The following is a 19,588-nucleotide window of genomic DNA, read 5'->3' on the forward strand; positions in this document are numbered from 1 at the left end:
ACTAGATAAGAAGGTGCAAGGACAAATAAATCACAAAATGAAAAGAATCCCTATTCCAGATTCTTTACATTCTTGCCTCCCCACCCAGATTTCTTGAGAACACTGCAAGTATGCTACTGAGATGCATGAAGATTTTCATCTTTATAGCCCTACCCAAGATCTAACCATTATTAATCAGTTATCTTTCTCATTGCACCATGTCTTTGCCAACATATTCTGTGGTGTATTGCTGTTTTTACAAACATCTCCACCTGGTTAAAATATTTCAAATTTTTCACAGTAGATTTTTTGAATTAGTAATTAGAAATGAAAGTTGCAGGAGCTACCACTTGATAAAAAGCAGTGATAAAATGTTTTCCCCTGATCAGTGCAGCACTAACTAGCTGTATAACTAGAGGGATTGAATCTTTCTAAAAATTCATATTTTCAGGGAAAGAACTGCTGAAAATAGAATTGGGGAAGACAACTTTCTCTTGTTTGTACTTACTTCCTCTTTTGGATTTTTTTTTTTTGCTGCAGATACAATTCAGGTGCCCAACAATATAAAAATGTATTTCATTACAAGCAGAAGGGGGGATGCATTAGCAGTTTTGCCTTCCAAACATCTCAGACTTCTTGAGCACTGTATGTGCCATCCTCTTTTGTAATAGTTTCAGAGTACATGCATCAGCAGTCAAATCGGTATATTTGACTTGTGGCATAGTACTATTTGGTTTCAATGCCCATATACAGCTTACTCAGGAAGAAACACAAACCCACAAATTTAAAGATGGCATACCGTGGGAAATAAATGTGCATTAGTACAATAATGCCTATCAGAACATTTTGGGGTTTATTTTATTACATCAATGTTGTGGCTTCAGTGTATTTAAATTTAGAGCTTAAACTGAGTGGATTTACAGGTATTAAATTAATCAGAATTTATGACTTTGACTTCTTAATGGAAAAGACATTTTTTCTGCAGCTAAAGAAAGCACCAAGCTTACTGAAGGAAGAATAATCTTTGCCTAATTGTATGACTGTGTCTTAACTGATTTTCAAGATTTTAGCTGATAATATCCATTAAGCTTGATTTCAGTGATGGATACAAAAGTTAACCTTGAATATCTGAGTGGTAGTGACACGCTTGAGTCTTGCATCAGTCAGTATTTGGTTAATTATCCAAGTATCACTGCAAAGAGAGCAGGCTCCAGCTGGCTGTAATTAGGGCTGAATTGTTCCATGCCTTCAAGACAATTTTTACATTCATGGAATCGGCAGCTTTCTGTTGTCCTCATTTCCTGTAGCATAAAAGTCCTTGTATCTCAAAGAACTAAAGAGGGGCAAATAGTGAGAGAGACTGTGTGGAAAAATCTTATTAACATCCTTAAAGGTCTGACTGGGAAATATACATGGCAAATTAAAAAAAAAATAAAAATATCAGGAGTCATAGCCTAAAAGTGTTTTTTCAGTTGATTAGAAGAAAAGGTGGATCTTTAGAAAGCACAGTGGGTTCTATAAAATCTGAAATCTGTGCTCTGTAAATCTTGGTCTTAATGAGAGACCACCAGCCTGTGTAGGAAGAAACTTGGATAGCAAATCAGGAGTGCATGTGACATAAAACAGTCAATGAAGATTCAGTAATTCAGTAGCCATGGGATACAGCACTAAAAGTGCGATATATCACATCCAATTTGTTGAAGTAAGTCTCCCTTTTTTTGTCCTTATGCCGCTGAATTACTAGCACTGCAGTACTGGCATCTGCTCTTCTGGATGTCCTAGCTTCAGGAAACACGCCTCATCTTGCTTTCTCTCTTCACTACTCAGGTCATCGTGACCTGTGCTCTGTGCAGCCTGTTGTTATCAGCCTTTATTTCAAGTCATGATCAAGCCTAGTAAGTTTTCAAATTATTACTCTCTTTGGGGAAGAAATAGCCTTTTGTTTAGTTTGCATGTAAAATTACACATTGGTATTTCAGTAGCATCCAGTGTGGAAGTTATATGCGAGGAACTGTGCAAAAAAAAAAAAAAAAAAGGCAATTAACATGATTCTTTGAAGAGCATCTGTAAATAGGTAATACAGGTCTGTAGCCCCACATGAAGATACACACTAATATGTACTTTAGAACAGGTAAAACAGGGTCATATCTTCTGTGATTTACCTAAGCCACTCGTTGTTCCCAAGGAAAACATGTGGCCCTGGGGAATCTGTTGGACAGAACAATGGTGCTAAGGTGGCCCTCGAAGCAGAGGTTGGGACAGGCTGCTCCCCAGACTGCTCCCATAATTTGAAATGACTGAAGTACTCTACGGGAAGGAGGAATACTTGAGCAGAATGGAACGTTTTTATGTAACATGGTAAGTCAGGCAGTGTGAGCCCAAGAGCTTCAGAACAGTATCTGTCTGTAGGCCATGATGCCTACACAAAACTTGCTGCTCTTCATCTGCTGAAGTCTCTGTGGAAAACTACTTCTTGGGGTGCAGAGGGTAACGGCTCCAACAGCGACCTCACTGCTGCTCCCAGCCACACAGTGTTGTCCCCTCTGTGGCTGAATGTTTGGTGCTTATTGCTTATCTCCATGAGCCCATTCAAGGTGCTCACCTGACAGAAAAGGACTCTTCCTCCCCATCCACAGGTTGATTTGCTGCAGTTTGAAAGCTGAGTCTGTTCTGAGGTGTCACAAGAGCAGCAGAGCCAGTACAAGAGAAGGGGTGAGGGTACCTGAAGGCAAACATCTCCCAACTCAGTTTACAGATGTCTAATAAGCATAAAGGCCTAAAGGAAGTTAACAAAACCAGCAGTTGATACAGAAAGATTACAAGTTAAATTCCTTCTTCTTTATTAAATGCAAATTAAATATTTTCATAGGTAGTAACAGCATATGTCTCACAGATTACCTTCATATCTGTCTGTATTTTCAGATCCAGATCTACTCAGACAATGCAGTGGCTGTGCAGATGTCTCTGAGCTGCATTTCGAAAATGTTTTTGCGGTGTGGTCATGTAACTTATGACTCAACTTTCTGCATGTGAGCAATCGTTCTTCAGTGCCATGGCATTGTTCACTAGACAAACATAGGTACTTTGTGCATAAGAGCACTTTTAGTGTTGCAAATCTGAAGTGTAGAATATACACACACACGCAAATTTGTTTTGTGTGCTGAAATAAACTTTTTCAATTTTCTCTTCTGTACTTGATTACATTATTAATAGAGAATTAATACATGTTTTGCTATTTGGACAAGAATGGTTTATTTACTGAGCTGCTGCTGTGAAAGTTTATATTCTCTAAGCATAGAATTTAGAATCACAGATTCTGTTTATTGACTGAAAGTAAGTCTCAATCCTTACTATCTAGAAAATTTCCTTGAAACTTTACTATGATGACTATGGAAAAACAGCTGAACAGGCAAGTAACTGATATCCAAATCTGTATGTACATAACTGTTTCAGCTCTAGCTATACGCTAATGAATCACTTATACATGGTTTGATATTACTTAAGTCAATCTAGTAACTAGCTGCAAGCAAAGGGAATGGATGAACTATGTCGTGTGTTGTCGTTCCCCCATTATAGAGTCATATGATCGTTTAGGTTGGAAAAGACCTTTAAGATCATCGAGTCCATCCATTAACCTAGCACTGCAAATTCCACCACTAAACCATGTCCCTGAGTGCCACGTCTGCATGTCTTTTAAATATCTCCAGGGATGGTGATTCAACCACTTCCCTGGGCAGCCTGTTCCAAAGCTTGACAACCCTTTCAGTGAAGAAATTTTTCCTAATATCCAATCTAAACCTCCCCTGCTGCAACTTGAGGCTGTTTCTTCTTGCCCTATTGCTGTTACTTGGGAAAAGACACAGACACCCACCTTGCTACAACCTTCTTTCAGGTAGTTGTAGAGGGCGATGAGGTCTTCTCTCGGCCTCCTTTTCTCCAGGCTAAACAACCCCAGTTCCCTCAATCGCTCCTCACAGGACTTGTGCTCCAGACCCTGCACCAGCTCCGTTGCCCTTCTCTGGACACACTCGAGTCATTCAATGGCCTTTTTGGAGTGAGGGGCCCAAAACTGAACCCAGTCATCGAGGTGTGGCCTCATCAGCGCCGAGTACAGGGGCAAGATCCCTTCCCTGTCCCTGCTGGCCACTATTGATATGACACAAGCTAGGATGCCATTGGCCTTCATGGCCACCTGGGCACAATGCTGGCTCATATTCAGCCGCCTGTCAACCAACACCCCCAGGAACTTTTCTGCTGGGCAGCTTTCCAGCTGCTCTTCCCTAAAGCCTTTGCTGTGGGGTTGTTGTGACCCAACTGCAGGACCCGACACTCAGCCTTGTTGAACCTCATACAATTGGCCTCAGCCCATCGCTCCAGCCTACGCAGACCCCTCTGTAGAGCCTCCCTACCCTCCAGGAGATCAACACTCCCACCCAACGTGGTGTCATCTGCAAACTGACTGAGGGTGCACTCGATCCCCTTGCCCAGATCATTCCCATAGGCCAACCCTTCTCATTCCCTTTAGCCTGGGCTAGCACTTAGCCAAAGGAAAGAGGAGCGGGGGCTGTAATTAAATTCCTTCCCTCCCCACTTAAGTTCCCTTTCTTCAGTGTTGGTTTCCAGCAGGGGAATTTGCTGTAGGGTCCCATAAGCACCAATACTGGAGCACAGCTGCACAGTGGCTGATAACATTAAACACATAAAATGGGACTATAACAGGTTTCATTGTGTTTGTAGACCACATAGCCACAGTCTCCATTTAGCATGTTTATTTTTCAGTGGTTTTCAGCAGTCTAAAGATGATATGTTTTCCAAGCACATTAAAAGAGTATTCAATTGTTATGACAAAATGTTAAAGGTACAACTTGCAACAAAATCCAGGAGCTCCTCAAAATTTGCCTCTACCTTGTGGTTCATGAGGTGATTAATCCTACGGTGACCCTGCATTCCCAACTGCCTCACCTCATGCAGAAGTTTAAGCATGTATCTCGCAGTTTGTGGTACAAAGATCAATATAACTTCCAGCATGAGGGATAATGTTTCATAATTGTTCATAGCTGGACACTGACTGCAGTAACTGCTAACCTCTTTCTGCTGCAGTGTGGCTTTTGTGATGAAACGTGATTGGAGTACACTGGAATGTTTAATGCATCATTTTAACAGTACTCTCAAACCCTAGTATCTTGGTATGTTATTATCTCAGACTCTGCAGTTGTTTCTTATTTAAATGTCCTATCTCACTTGAGATTTAATGTAATTAGAACCAGCCTGTGGAAAAATCTTTTTCTATTATGTCTTAGCTATTGTTCCAGTCAAGATGGTAAAGCAAATCAAACAGGATATAATGAAAATGATAAAAACATTTGCAAGAGGCAGTTTTCCTGAGGGAAGTAAAAGACAGCACCACTTTTCATTTTGCTTCATATTTTTAAACATGGTATGTGCCTGGAATAACTCCACAGAGACTTGTCCAATACACCTGAGAGCAGAGTCAGGTACAGCTGACAGCAATCTGACTTGATTGATACCAGAGGGAACCAACAGTACCACAGCAATAAGCCTCTTCTGCTATTAGTGTTGCTTCACTGCCCCGTTCAGCTAACACTAGGTGTGCTTGCCAGCTAAGGTATGTGTGAAGGAGCTGGGTCTGTGTCACTAAGCATCTCCTTAGGTTATCGGTGTTTTCCTCTAGCTATAGTAGCTTGAATGGGGAGGTACGGCTGGAGTGTAGTATCTGAAAAGATACTGCAGAGACAGTCATACCCAAAGCTATAGTGTAACGTGTTTCTCGGGCAAGAAGTGATGTTCCTGGTACAAAGGGGCAGGTAAAAGAATGCCAAAGGCAGAGAGTTAGTTATCTTGGGCTGGCTTGGGGGCAGGATCACGGCAAGGCAGTCTAAGCTGCTCCCTCGCTGCTGTCTCTGCTTAGGTGGATTCTGAGGCATTCCAGTGTTGTTATTCTACATCTTTTGGCTTTTCTATTAGGTTCATAATTCTGTCAAAGCTGTTTTGCAATATCTTTTTCTTTTTTGCGCACAAGCCACTTGTGAAGAGGCTTTTGTGTTGCCAGCATGTATTACAGTAATCTATATTAATTCACAGTAATATTGATAAACTTTAAGTCAGAGAGGCTTAATCAAGCGGCTGCATGCCATAGAATATAGTTAGAAATGCAGTGCTTTCAAGGGGTTTCCAGTCTTGCTATTTTAGCTCACAACAGCTGTGTATCGATGGATCGCATTTCCGAGTTGCACAATGCCTCGCCGTGGCAGAGCAGCCATATTTATCTGGTGCTGTGACGTTAGGTTCATCTTTGACAATGGGGTTTTGAAAATGCAGAGGAGTACAGCCAACTAAATCTGTCTTCATACAAATGTCAGAAGCAACAGATCAATCTCATTCTTCAGAAGCTAGTGACATAGAAATTCAAATGATCAAAATTCAAATTCAAGTAATTCAGATGATCAAAAAATCATTAGTACCTGCAAACTATTCTGAAACTTCAGTTGTAATTTAAAAAACCCCTAAAATTTACCTGAAAAAATTATCTTGTTCATAAGTTTCTGGGTTTGGTGCTGTCTAATTTGTAGAGCACTTCTGCACAAGTTTGTCTTTTCTGTTGCCTTGAACTCTTTGGAAATGAGGAAACAGTAATTTCTTCCTCTCCCCTTCCCCCCATTCCTTCTTTGTAAAGAAATGATTAAATGCTTAGAGTACAAATGCTGCACATGAATATTTATAAGAACTTTTATAACATTTAGCAAGGCAATGTTTCATGGCTGTCTCTTTCTGAATGCACATAATAAAGTACCCATAATTTCTCTGAAGCTGCACTTGCTCTTTATTAATTTGATTGCAGATTGGTAGGAACTGTAGGCTCCTCGGGGCTGTAGGGCTGCTGTTGTTAGTGATGACAAAACACATTGCTGTGTTCCCTACTTTTCTCTTAAAATGCTTGAGTTTAACATTTAGTAAGAATACATTTTTCATGCATCTTTTACATTTCAGTTACAGAAAATTGCTAGGTAGAAATCTTGTTACGTGCATTGGATAAATACCTGATTGCCTGCATTTATACTTTGGTCCTGGAAGAAACAGAGGTAAATGTTTTCTGCTTGAAATACTAACACTGTAGAACAATTGAACGGCCCTGGAGTACACTCTGCAAACCACTTGCAGGATCCTCCTGTTAATACAAAAAATGTTTTAGTCTCCGCTTCTACCTCTGCATATTGTCTCTTGGTAACAGTGCATCCTGGGAACACCTAGTAGTGTACATAATGCCTCAAAGTGTAATGCACCCATTTCAAAAAAGCAGATGGAAACTAGTAGCTGTTAATAGCAGTATTTATCCCATCGACAGAATTTTGACCAGATAAAGCACATGAGTAGTCTAATGAGAGGAGAAGGAAGACTTTAGAAGTGGGCAAAAGGGAGGGCAGAATAGAGTTTGTTGACGTATCAAAGCTGAAGATGATTTTAGAACTGTGTTTGGAAGTTCCTTGCTCATAAGGTTATGTATTATAACCTCTCCCCTCCTCTTTATTTTAAAGAAATTGCTATAAATTGCATGTGCTCATGTCCACAAAGTACTATATTAATGGAAGATTTACAGTGCTTATTTAAAAGCTGGATTGTATTTTCTGTATTGGAAGTTCTTTATTGGAACTTTATAAATGATGTGTAGGTCTGTATGAATGCACGTATTTCAGTAAATACTCCACAAAAAAGAACCTCTTTCAACCACCCATGCCAGCTGAAGTCCTACAGCAAACAGCCGTCACTGCTCATGTTCACCATGGGCTAACATTTTGCTTTGAACATTTCAGGTGGTGTGGTGGTGAAATGTTCCCAGTGTGAGTGCTGGTGCAGCAGCGGGCATGGTTCCCAAAGGCACTGCTGTGGGCAAAGCTGTATAATCTCACATGGAGTCAGCTACAACAGGTAGCCAGAAGTGTCTGGCTGGGGTTTAGGATCTCAGTGCTAGCTATGTTCTGGTAGGCTGGTTTCTATAGAGATATGTTTTAAACATTCAGTGGGTTTACATCTTCCACTGGGATAAGCTGGCTGTCTCATTTTTCCTGGGATTCATCACTAGTATAGTTTTTCTTTTACCATATCTTCTCAGTGTTAAGTTCTCTTTCATCTGGTCACACTGAGTTTAGCTTCCTGCCTGTGATGTGTATGTCTTACATAGATCTCAGTCTGAAGATCTCAGAAATATACCACCATATTTCATACCTGTGAATGTCTTCCTTTTTGTGTGTTTATAAATATGTATAATATATACTTCTCTGCCACTACAGTATACAAACTATACAGGTGTGTTTCTAAAGAAGGCACTATTTATGTGACTTCAACTCCTAAACTACTACTACACTTTCAGAGAGTGATTTCAATCTTTCCCAAATGTTATGGGCACAGCAATTTTTAGAATAATTTTCAAGATTAGAAAAGGAGAACTGAAAGAAACAATATCAACAAGCAGTTTACATTCCAATTAAAGCTGTATACTTGCAGTATGACATTTATTCCCATATATTACAATAATAATATTGAAGGAAAATACTACTCTCAGTTGTGTTTTATTTGTGCAAAACTTTTAAGCCAGCCACCTGATGCATAACCTTTGAACGTGTAAGATTCACAACTTGGTTACCACCGTAAGAAAAGTATGTACTTAACCTGAGATCTGTTTGAGTATGTTTAGCAGCAGTAGTAATGCTGCAGCGTGGTATAACGATCCCATGTTTGCATCTACAAGAAAACAAAGGTATTGTGGACATTGTTGTGGGATAACTTACCATATCCATTCAAATGTCTTAAAAAAATTGGACAATAATAACTACACGAGTTTTTTGAATCACATTCTTCATAGGGAAGATTGAAATTGGACTTCTAAAAAACGGTTTGACAGCTCTTCCTAATTTCTTTCTTAACGTTTTATTTTTAGAGTGTAAAAATAAAGTGTGTGCCAGGAAATGAATAGGCATACCAAGCAGTAAGATTCCAGAGACCTTCTGAGATTTTCATTTGTCTATGGATCGTGGCATATTAAAGGTTCGCAGAGATTTGAGGCAGAATTTATTTTATTACTTTTACATAGCCTCAAACTAGTTCTTCCATCACACCCTATAAAATAAAAACCCTCACTCAAGTAGTGAACTTGCTGCTGGAGTTTCATATCTCACTTAAAACTAGTTACCGCAGAAGGCTCTGTGGCTAAAAGGGCATTGGGCAGTCTGAGGAATCTGCTTTTTTCCTTCTTTACCTCAGCACTGCAGACATTAAAGATGATGCTGCTTAATTTCAGCAAGCAGCCACCTCATTATCTCTGTGAAGTCTCTCTTCTGCTCTCTTCCTTTCCAGTTCTTATTTCTCCAAGTTTTAGCATGCAATTAAGAGTACAGTGGCTGAAGAGTGAAAACTGAATTTTTCCCAATGCTGTTACTTATAAAATGTAATACATCGCCCACACATCCCAAGGCAGTGATTGAAGATCTCGTCTAATTTGTCTTACTTGAGATTTAAGCAAAATCATCTGCTGAGTGTTTCAGACTATCTGTGTGCATTACAATTCATCCAGGCTTCTCCAAAAAGAAAAATGTGAAAGAAGGACATGGTTAATGTACCAGTCTTTTATGTCTAGAGAACAAATTTAACATAGGACATTAGAGATATAGGCCTAGAGTCTATCTTCTGACTACACAATGCTAATTAGCATTATGAAACCATCCTTTTGTTAATCATGTTGAATTATATCAGACTTGGAAGAATTCTCTGCTGGAACAGAAGTACAGTATGTTGGTACTGAATTGCATTTGGCAAACCGCAGCGGGGTTGGCAGCGGAATAGCAGTCAACTGGAGCAAAGCAGCAGCACCACGAGAATGGTGCGAGTGTGACTGGCTGTGCACCTGCTTCCTGGCACAGCCAGAGCACCGCCTCTATCGCAGTGGGGTCTGCGGACACGGCCCGGCTTTAGAAGGCAAGATCTTGCTTTGGCAGAACTAGAGGTGAACGTCAATGAGAGGGTGTATGAAGCAGCTCTTTATAACCAGTGCATTCTGAGAAATGCTCTTAGCTTTTTTTGTGTCTTTCTGCTTTTCTCTTTAGACTTCCTCTCCCTGCAATACCATATGAAAGTAAGGAAATTATTTTGCTCTCTACAGAAAAAAGGAGAACAGATACTCTTACGTAGCAAAAATTTTTGTATAAATATGTATTCTGAGAACCTGCACAGTGCAGAGCACATCTGCTTCAGTTTCTCGGCACAGTTGTGTGAAGCGACGCAGAGGCCAAGTCCTACAACTGCATACAGACATGATAAGCAGCTGATAAATATCCTATTATTGAATTTCATAATTTTTTTTTTTAACATACTGCATTCTGGCATCTGAACATAGTTCTCCTGCCTTCATTGAGTTTGACATATTGCAATTTCTATCAAAATTAAGGTTTTGGGATCACTGTTAACATACTGTGTTTTAACAAAAGGCTTTTTAAAACAGCTGACTTAAAAAACCTGACACTTTTCAGAGTGATTTTTATATGAAAAATTATTTGAGTAGAGGGTACTTAAAACATCCATAGAAGGTGAAGTTACTAGTGATTAATGTTTTGGTTATGCCAAAAAATATTTCTGCAAATTTCTGTGGAAATCTGAAATATTAAACCTTGAATCTTTATGCAAATTACTCAGATTGTTTTTTCTGCTGAATAGCTGCCTGATACTATTCCAAACCAAAAGGTTTGTGCTTTAAAAAAAATTAATTATTTGCAAGACCACGTGTCCCTCCTTCCTCGTGCCTCCATATGTCTTCTTTCCAGATGCCGAATTTTAGTGAGCTATGAATAGGTATCTTCATTAACGGGTATACAAAAGGCTACATTTACTTTTAAATATAGTATGTTTTAATTGAATTTCATATTTTGCTTTGTTGTTAAGAAACTAAAATGGTGCAAATGCAGTATATATTATGTGGATTAGACCTGGCTATAGGTGATAGGTCTGAAACTGATTGGAAGTAGGAGGTGGTTACCACGTTGGCATGGGATGCTATGTATTAATCTTTGTCCTAAAATTAGTCAAGGGTTTTTTTATGAGAAGTCTGAAAGAAAATGTAAATACGGAGAGCAGGAAATCTGAACGCAGAGATACTCACTGATTACACTGAAAAAAGGCTCGAGCAAATCATTTGTATTTATGATGTGCAATTATAAACTAGGAATAAAGAGTCTAGGCCAGGCTTGCCTGTCTTGGCTGAGAGAAGTGAAGGTCCTCAAAGGCTTGTGGAAGTCACGATCACCCTGTTATCATGAGTTCTGGATAACAGTCTGGACTTAAAAGGACAGTGCCTGGGCTCCACATGCAGGGGAATCTATTTTAAGAGTCGGAAGGGTTTGTTTCCATTGTGTTTGTCACCGATGTGAGGCTCCAGGAATGCTGTGTTGTCTTTTGGAGAGCAACAGTCCGAGGGCGCTAATAACAATTCACAAGAGTCACTAGTGAGTAAAGGTTTGAGCAGCTTGTTTTACAGAGAAGAGCTCAATTACTTCATTTTGGTATTTAAAAAAGGGCAAAGTAGAACCAGTAGTACTTAAGTGTGGGGGCAAAAGAAATGAGTAACACTGTGTTGCATAACTGTTGCAATTACCATCACAGTTCACCATTTGACTAACAGTTGGGATCCCATATACTGTTTATATAACCGTAACATATGCCACCATGTGTTATTCAGCCCAGTTCGAGCCCATAACCTTGAAATCTGCTGTACAGATATTTTTTTCTGTATAAATTGCAAGATTAAGTCCTACAGAGAGCATGTAGTCTCTTCTATGGACCGTACTTGGGAGAGCTGGCATACACATCCCCTTGTGCACAGTGTTGATGAAGCAGTATTGGGGAGGCACGATTTAGATTCCTGAGCAATTTTCCTCAGTCAGTGGAGTATTGACATTGTCGACGGAGCCCCAGACCTCAGCAGGGAGTAGCAGGAAGAGTATTGCTACTGCCTTGCAACTTGATGCTGCTTACGTGGACAGAGGAGTAGGTCTTGGTCTCCCAGCTTCTCTTAGACTGGTTCTTAGTATTGTTAACAATTTAATTCAAAATGGCATAGTGTTTCATATGGCAGGAATAAAACCTCCCTCAAGACCCTCCAAGAGGGCAGGTAATAGTAGCCTTTCATATTTTACTCAGGTTGGCAGTGACAGAATGTAATTGCCCTGGGCTTAGTGTGGTTTCCATGAAATCCATTCCTGCACAATGGTGGACTCACAGCGGTCCTGTGTGCTAATAAAGTACACTGTCACAAAAACTTTGTCTGAAAGGTAAAAAATTCAGATGAGTGTGATTCTGCTTTTACCTTCAGATCCCTGTAGATTAGTATTGAGTCATCTCAGCAGTACAAGACTAGAAAATTCACATTGTGTTTTTTCTGGATAGAAAAAGCTTTGTATTTTTAGGATTCTGTCAAGCACAAGTACGAAAATTTATGTTTGGCAATCAACTCCTTTAGGAAAACATTTATATCTGTAAAGGAGAACTAAAGAAAAAGAATTTGAGTGCCATTTCTGCAAACAAATGTTTGTGTTGATTTTCTTTCTCTTTCCTTTGCTAGAGCTTGTTTACAGTGCTTCAGTTCTGTTGTTTCATACTGTGTCCTGACCCATGAATGAGCACTGGCCAGGTTTCAAGCTTGTGATTTTCAAGTATGATCAGCAGCCTCTTAATTAGTGTCTGAGCGCTCTGACAGCATGGCTGTTCATAGGTGGCAGGAACAGCTTCAGGCTGGGCTCGCAGGAACACGTGGAGCAGAAGGGGCTGTGGGAGCAGTGGGGCGTTTGCCAGGCTCCACTCTGGATGCAGTTGCTCTTTGTGATAAGCCACCTCTGGTTTTTAGGGGGCTGGATGCTCCTGCTGCCCACAAGGCAGATTGGTTCTTAGGGCAGGTTTTGCCTGCGTGAAGTCAGCCTTCTCAGAAGCAGTAAGCGATTCCTTCTTTTCCTTTCCTTGTCTTACAGCATTGGCTAAAAATTATAGTGACTTACATACCTGATAGGTTTAAACATCTATCTGTGAAAATGAAGGCCATTTTTTCTCTCATGAAGTAACTTGAGCAAATTCCCTAGCTGCAGAAAACAGTCACTGAATATAAAGATAAAAAACTAATACAGAATTTCTATTACACTTCCTTTCTGATTCTGTCCTTGATTATATTTAATGATGCCTTCACTGCATAGCTCTTTCATGTATGGATTATTTTTAAGTACGGAATCAGAGTTTGTGGACTAAAATAAATTACTCTGGTTTGTTTGGTTTGGTTTTTCTCCCCTGCCCTACATCATGTCTTTTTTGGTAGCCTAAAAAGATGATTACTGACTGTTAGATCCTAGTGTTTTGCTGTTAGTCCTTTTCTGTCACTATGGAAGGATACAGCTGCATCACAGAGCCCCTTCCAGGGTGCCTGGAACACTGGTGTGTTGTGGACTTGAAGATTCTCCAGGGGCTGTGATACTGCTAACTTGATAATCGGGCAAAAGAATATGAAGACTACTGGGTTGTTCTCAGTGGTCTGCAACACAATGTTTTAAATGAAGTAAGGTATTGACTTCTTGGCTTTGGGGTCTGTTTCCACACTGCTGTTACAAGCATACCTGGGTTTTCTATTTGGTGAATCATTTTTAAGGTAGGTAGTTGTAGCTGATACCATTATGGCAAATCCCCTTTGGTACCAAATGGTAAAAAGAAGCAGGAGGGTCTATATTAGCAGCAGCCTTGTTTTGTCTGCACAGCTGAGTTCTCTGAGAACCTGTGCACGCAGTTACACAATAGCATCTTTTCCTCCCTCTGACTGATGTGCTTTGCAAGGAGCATTGTATAGTGGAAATCTGTGCGAAAACTACAGAAAACACAATCCTGGTGTTTGGGGGGGTGTTATCCTAAAAGGACAGTCAGACACAACACTTAGTCATCAGAATAAGTAAAAAAATCAATTCTTGTTTACTGTGAATGCTAAAAGCATATGATTTCAGTATCTGCTAATTCCTTTTCTGAATTTCACCGATGATGGTGCTTTTTATCCCCAACAGCATTGTCTTCAGTGGTGGCTTCCCATTGTACAGGGATGGAGTGTAGGCAAAACATAAGGAGTACCTAAAGAATATCTCTTGTAAAACGTTGTTGTTTTCTCTTTTAACTTCAACACTAGTAGACAATAATATCTTTAACCTTCTGACTTACAGCTCATCACTCATTTCATTGCTGTGGCTTATGGCTGCAGATTAAAATTTCTGGCATTCATCATGCCTGGTAAAGTAGCTTATTGGGATGAATAAATGACATACTAATTAGAAGAGTAGCCTGAATGAGAATAAGCTGCTTGAACTAGCTTTGATGGCCAAAAAATTACCTGTAGCTAGTTTCTCAAGATTATCAAAGAGAACCTCAAATTAGAATGTCTGTCTTTGATCATAGATGCAAGGAACAAGGCAAAACGACTGCACCAAGTGGAAGGCAGTGGGCGGAGGTGGCTGCTGTGGAACGGGAAACTGAAGCAGTTTTTACAAAGATTCAAGCCCTTTCTAAGCACCTGCTCCATCAAGTACTGAATGAGATATCAGTATGTAACTTATTTATATTTTCCACCATAAACTAGTAATGTATGTGTCTTCAAAAGTTGAATTGTTTAGGTCAGTTGTATGACAACATTCAAACAGTACTAATCTTTTGTAAGACTTGCAGTTGGCTTCCTTACCTTAGCAATTACCATCACCTTACTTATGCATTGCTATGGACTTGTATGGATTGTTGTACGTTGCAAGACACGTGCTAGTGAACACAGTCACCTGGCCCAAGCAGCTTATAGCCTGAGGTCTCAGTTGCCCAATATCAAACCTGATTGTGTAGTCATAAAAAGCAGATAAGAACACAAAGAATGTTTTTGGGGCTGAGGTATAAGCCTGGCACCAGAGTGACAAAACGAAGCGTGGGAGGAGAAGAGAAAGGCCTTACCACTGGGAGATAATGGATATTAGCATTATTTCACCATTTAGTTATTTTGCTATATTAAACTATAAAAACACTGAAAGTAAAGAGTAGCATCTGATAAAAAGGAAAAAGCAGAATCATGTTGTTATTGAAGAGATTAATTTTGAGAAGGATTTTGCCAAAGGAAGGCTTATATAGGTAAAATCCCAAACAAAAGGGACATGCCGTACAGAGGTGGAAGCGGTACGTAGTGCGGGTTGACTGGAAGAGTATAGACCAGGAATCTTTAAGACAACATCTTGTATTCTGTGGTTCTTTGGTGCATCAGATCTGGTGAAGTGGGAGAATGGGATCTGTGAGCATGAAGAGACTTGACAGCTGGTGCCGGGTTTCATGAGCCAGGCCTTGTGTGCTGCCGGTGCTCGGGCACCTGGACTCCCGCAGCGGGCCTGTCCCTCACGCTGCCCAAACTTCCTAAATGGACAATAAGGGAATAATCTGCTAATGAGTGCATTTTCTTCTCAACTCAAATAGTTAATGTTCTGTTTAAGCACTGGAATTGGAAACTTTGCGTTTACCCCACCTAATACAACTGTCAGTGTCTTATCCTATGTACAAATGTCTAATTGTTTTTTCTGAATCCAGCTGACCTCTTGATCTCAGTGCCAGCTTGTTTCAGGAAGCATTTTATATGGAATAATTTTCTTTCTACTGATTTAAATATGCTGCACTGGGTTTCTTGCTCTTTTTTTGAGACAAACACTAAGTGGGAACACCCAGTCTACCTTCTTTATGTGACGGATCATTTAATATATTATTTTATTTGTCTCAATTCTGAACTAAACTATCCTAAATCTTTTTGTTTCACTTCATATGGAAAGCTTTTCATCCCTTAAAGTATTTTTGTGGTTGTTTTATGCTGCATTTCTTCCTGAGATGTCATAAATAGAACTGAACACAATACTCAGTAAATCATGTCATTGATTTTCTTACACTGAAAGCACGTAATCTGCTGGTTGCCTTGTGTTTTCTCTTGCACCATTTGTGTGTCTTGCAGTTAGTAATTTGTGGGAACTTCTTAAAAACTTAAAATAAAATTGTGCTGATTCTCTTTTGCTCATCATTTCATTGTTTGGTAGGAAGAAGAGCGAGTTTCCTTCGCAGAAGTCATGACAAAAGGCATGTCCCCCTCACACCGTGCTTAGCTCCTTGCTGTACAGATGCCTGGTTCCAACAAGGGACCACGTAATTCTGTGTGTAGCTCAGCCACCCCGTTCTCAAGTTTCTCCACAGTTCTTGGCTTTACACAGCCCAGCCCTACTGTGCTGTTGCTTTTAATTTATCAGTTATTTTTAATATCTCATTTTTTATAATGGCTGATAGTGTTTTATTTTTAAACTTAATTCTCTCAAGTCTTTATTTAATAACTCATAAGGCTCTTGCAGAGGGGGATGAGACTGATGGAGAGTACTCATCTGGCTTCTCAGCAGTGTGTTTTATCTTCTCTGTTGTAGGTGACCTCTTATACTGGCTGCAATCCACTAATTCTCTCATAAGTTACCTGCTCCCAATACTGCAGTGGTTTGTTTATCTTTGGCTACTTTTTAGTAAGATCCTTCATATCCTTTCTTAATACTATTTTGTAGTTTATTACACACAAGTTACTTTGCTAAACTGAAATTGATATATTGGTTTTTGCTGCATCAGGGCTTCAGCATAAAGATCTTTGGAGCAGAGGTTGCAGTAGTCCAAGGGAGAAGTTTTAAGTAAATTGAAGCTGCAGAATTGATGGATTCAATAATGCAGTGATGATCTACACTGTTTTCTTTCTCAAGCAGTGCTCAGCAGAAGGATAACCACAACCCTTACTGGGGTTTGTAACTATGGAAGCAGAATAATGGTTTTCAGGTATTTCATTTTTGTTTGTTGTGAATACATTCTGGAGAGGTTTGGTAAAGTTTATTCTTCTAGATGTTTTCATGTGCTTAAACAACGGGCAAAAAAAGATCAAAGGGCAGGATTTCAAGTGAGCCTGGGAAAGGTAAATCAAAGATAATTAGATTGGTCAAGGTATAGTCATACCGGTGCATTTTTAATATGCTGTGAAGGGCTTAATTCTCATAATTTTGCTTAAATAGAGTTGGGACAAACTTAAATGCACTGAAATTGATTCTTTTTTTTAATTATCGTTATCATGCTTGTTGCTGTTTTAGCTGATGTGCTTACCCTTAATTTGCTGCTAGATCTTGGAACGTTGTAAACAGGCCTTTTTAGGAAGCAAGGTAAACTAATTATGTGTAAGTCTGGCATATCTTACTGGGGTTTTCTTTTAAAAAAGTAAAAAATGAAACCGAAACTTTTGTGCAAGTAAAAAGTATCCCTAAAGAATATACTGTGCAACACTGAATGATCATTGTAATCCGATCATATATATATGTATGTCTGAATGGTCTTTATAAATTTAAGTTTTGTTAATGCTAAATGATGATTTTTTTCAAAAAGGGAAAACAATATTTTTAATAGTTTTCTCCAGTTAAGAATCTCTTATTATTTGAACTCATAAGAGTTCATATTCAAATACATTCCTTGGCTGGTCTACTGGGCCTCAACACCAAATGTGAGAGCTTGTCCTTCTTATTGTTTTTTGTGTTCTCAGTGTGATGATGCAGAATGTAATCGGATTACCTGGGCAGATCCTGAGGATATTTCGTGCCTTTTCCCTGCTCTGTGGCATTTATCTGTTTGGGTTAGGTAAATTGTAAAGAAATGCCTGTTTTCTTGTGAAGCATTACAGATTGTCTAGCCCTAGGCAGGTTTTTGCTCCAGTTCGTTGGTTATTTCTATCATGGTTTAATCTTACAAGTTTTAGGTAGAAAAAATATATTCAAGGGTTTCCTTCACTTAGTTTTATGAAATATTTATGTAATGTAAACTCTCTTTAAAAGAGAGAAAATATAGTTTGAGAGGTTAAAAACAGAAATAGTTTGAAGCTGCTTTCCTGATTGTTTCATACTGTCTTGCAGTAAGTTTGTAACTAGGGGGTTATTTTTCACTAGTTTGGATAGAAGTGATTCTGTTGTCCTCTCCATCCATCATACCCCCTGCATCTCAGCAGTGTAGTACCATGGTGCTGAAGAGTGGTTCTGAAGTAAATTGGCAACTTTTTAGTCTAGGTCATTGCCTCCTCAATATCCACTGCAGATTCGTTGCATTTTCTGCAGAACTGTCATTTTATGGCCTTGGACAGTTACCAGGGCAGTCAGTTCTGACCGGAAAGAGAAAAAAGAAAGAAGAAAAAAAAAAAAACAAACCTACAACTATCTCCAACAAGATAGAACTTTTCTTTTTTAACAGAAATGATAATGCCGAGCACTTAAGGACATTTCCATCTCTGCTATCTGCCATACTCACAGTTCTGAGTTGTTACAACAATGATCCAATATTTAGTGAATATTAGTTCACTTTGGGAATAAAATTGTGGCAGTTCATAATGCCATTTGCCTTATTTAGTTTCATATTTTTTCCTGACATACCTCATGTGAAGTAAGTGAAGTAAGACTGAACTTAGCATCACACTTAAGAGTCAGGGCCTATTTCTTGATCTTTCACCAAAGTCACTGTTCCTCTCTACAGAAATCTGTATTACAAAATGCTCGTTCACCTTTGTGAAGTGCTGTGAGATCCGTGACTGCACTACTCACATTTTTTAATATTGATACTTTAGATTTCATTTCCAAACTCTGCTGTGGGACTATAGAGTATCTTTTCTTTTTTTCTTGATTTACATTTCACTAATAAGTGCTGCAAGATTATTCCAAGCACAGTGCTTCTGGGTACTGAACGTAACCAAGTGTGTTTCTCAAGGTGCCTTCAAACTGGGACTGTAACTCCTGGCTGTGAAGCTCTTCTCTCTGCGTTGTATTTCATGTATGTAACGGATGTTGCAGTTAGCGTCACTTGGGGTTTTGCTTTCCTTTTAAGTTGGACAAATGATGTCAAATTGAAGAAGAAATTTTTTTTATGGCATGAAGGACAAAAAAACCCCACCTAATTAGCATATGTCACATTTGTTTGTGGTCCCAGTTATCTGTGCTGGATGGTTCAGTGGCCCTGAGTCAGTCAGTCTCAACACTCTGGGAGATGGAGTGTTTCTACAGCCCATTGCCACCCAAGCAGGACTGTATGTGTGAAGTTGGAGTGTTTCAGTTTTTCCAAAAAGTCTCTTAAAATGATTACAATTATATTAAAGTTTAAAAGAAACAGAAATCAGATACTGGCAAAGAATAACCATCACTTTATTCTTGTTATGTTAGACTTATACTAGTGTTTATGATGACCAGCGACTGTCCAGATCCTTATGGGTGGTTCAGACAAAACCAGAAAGCCGGAGTGGTTTCATGGTGTTTGGGCACTCCTGTACAGGAAGCCTAGGATGGATTCCCATTGCTGATTTCTTCAGTCCGAGGACATGCCTGTCAATGGTGAGAGGTTCATGGGTTGTTCAGTAGCAATTCATTGGACTGTTGCCTGGTAAGAAGGCTGATCAGTGCCATTTTTTCTGCAGCATAAAAATTTCAGGCCCATTTTCGTGGATAGCAATGCTAGAGCTAAATGCCTT

The 19,588-nt window shown here is 39.4% G+C and overlaps 1 protein-coding gene across 6 annotated transcripts in view; it reads left to right on the forward strand.

Moving 5' to 3' along the window:
• Positions 1-19,588, forward strand: part of PEAK1 (pseudopodium enriched atypical kinase 1) — a 123,287-nt gene that overhangs the window by 58,676 nt on the left and 45,023 nt on the right. The window contains exon 3 of one of the 6 annotated variants that reach the window (XM_074838083.1): positions 14,458-14,602. The exons of the other annotated variants lie outside the window; for them this stretch is intronic. The gene's annotated coding sequence lies outside the window, so the exon portion shown is untranslated. The remainder of the gene's footprint in view (positions 1-14,457; positions 14,603-19,588) is intronic. 6 annotated transcript variants of the gene reach the window in all.

This window comes from Strix aluco, chromosome 12 (genome assembly GCF_031877795.1).
Source record: "Strix aluco isolate bStrAlu1 chromosome 12, bStrAlu1.hap1, whole genome shotgun sequence".
In the NCBI taxonomy this organism is placed as follows: domain Eukaryota; kingdom Metazoa; phylum Chordata; class Aves; order Strigiformes; family Strigidae; genus Strix; species Strix aluco.